The sequence below is a fragment of the Cyprinodon variegatus genome, unplaced genomic scaffold (assembly GCF_000732505.1).
Source record: "Cyprinodon variegatus isolate N-32 unplaced genomic scaffold, C_variegatus-1.0 Scaffold741, whole genome shotgun sequence".
Taxonomy (NCBI): Eukaryota; Metazoa; Chordata; class Actinopteri; order Cyprinodontiformes; family Cyprinodontidae; genus Cyprinodon; species Cyprinodon variegatus.
This window is the reverse complement of record NW_015151194.1, coordinates 128,126-129,454: the sequence shown is the minus strand read 5'-3', so window position 1 is coordinate 129,454 and position 1,329 is coordinate 128,126.

The window sequence follows — 1,329 nt, the reverse complement described above, 5'->3', positions numbered from 1 at the left end:
CAGATGTATGTCTTTGTGTCATATTTGTTTGTTATCTCATGGATAATGAGATATACTGAAAATGTAATTATTAGATATTTTATTCACTCCATCTCAAATAAAAAAATAAATATGTTCCCTAGAAGTTAGAAGCAGGCAATCGAACAAGATACGAAATTAAATCATATTAAAAACCTGTATATTTAAAACTGGAGCTCCTCTGAGTAACTCCCCTATAATCACATTTAAACTCGATGAATTTGGAACAGAATTCAGAACAATAATCATGGTCAGACTGACTTAATTAGCTGTTTTCATCAAGACACCTGAGCTGCTTTGATGAGCGCCGATAGCTCAGTGTGAAAAACAGCAACAAGAAAAATTTACTTTTAGGTTGATAAAAAAGCTGTTTCATTTTTCTATTGGGTCCTCACAAATTAAAACCGATCCCCATTTTATTTTACAACCTAAGACATCAAATATTTTCATGGACCCCTTCCAATGCACTGGCGGACCACTATTGTTACGCGTACTCCCAGTTGGGAATCACTGTGTGATGCTGCAAACACTGAGTCATTGTTTCATGTGGGATCCCTTTAAGCATACAAATAAAATAAAATAAAATTGAAAAATAAAAAAAGAACCCCCTGGAAAACTGTCAAACAATTAGGCCATGTCTGTTCATCCCTAGCTTTAGCTATTCTTTGTCGCTGCCGCTCACATTTCTTTCCCCTCAGTTTTTCATTCATGTCTGTTCATGTATTTTTTCCATCATGTCCTCCATCTAATCTTTGTATCCATTCTTTTGTTTTCAGTGGACATATTAGTTAAGGGCTCAGCACCATATGCTAACGCTCCTTTGCTACAGGGATAGAGGGCGGGTTGGCATGTTCATCCGCAAATTAACTTTAGTCCCAGTGGATGAAGGTTTGGCCTAAAGTGAAAATGTTACAGTGGTGTTGGACAAATGCAGTGGCGATTATTTTACTCCAAAGATCTTGGGTGTGTACATACAACAAAGTTTTAGGGCCAGGCTAGAGATTTGTATTTTTTTTTTTTTCCGAGAATAAAACCTTAATATTATGAGAATAAAGTGATAAAGTTACGAGAATAAAGTCCTAATATTGCAAGAATAAAGTTGCTCTTACAAGTTGCACTTTCTTCCCTAAAATGAGGAATGTGAAGCATCATGTGAAGTTATACTTTGGCTCTGGTTTAACAAATAATTCAATCTTTTAGCCTTGCAGCATTAAATTGGACAGGATGTCAGAGTGGACTCAGGTCGCTGTTTGGTGGAGCTGGTCGGCCATCATATGCCGCCCACATTCGACCCGTTCCAGTTCCCCTACC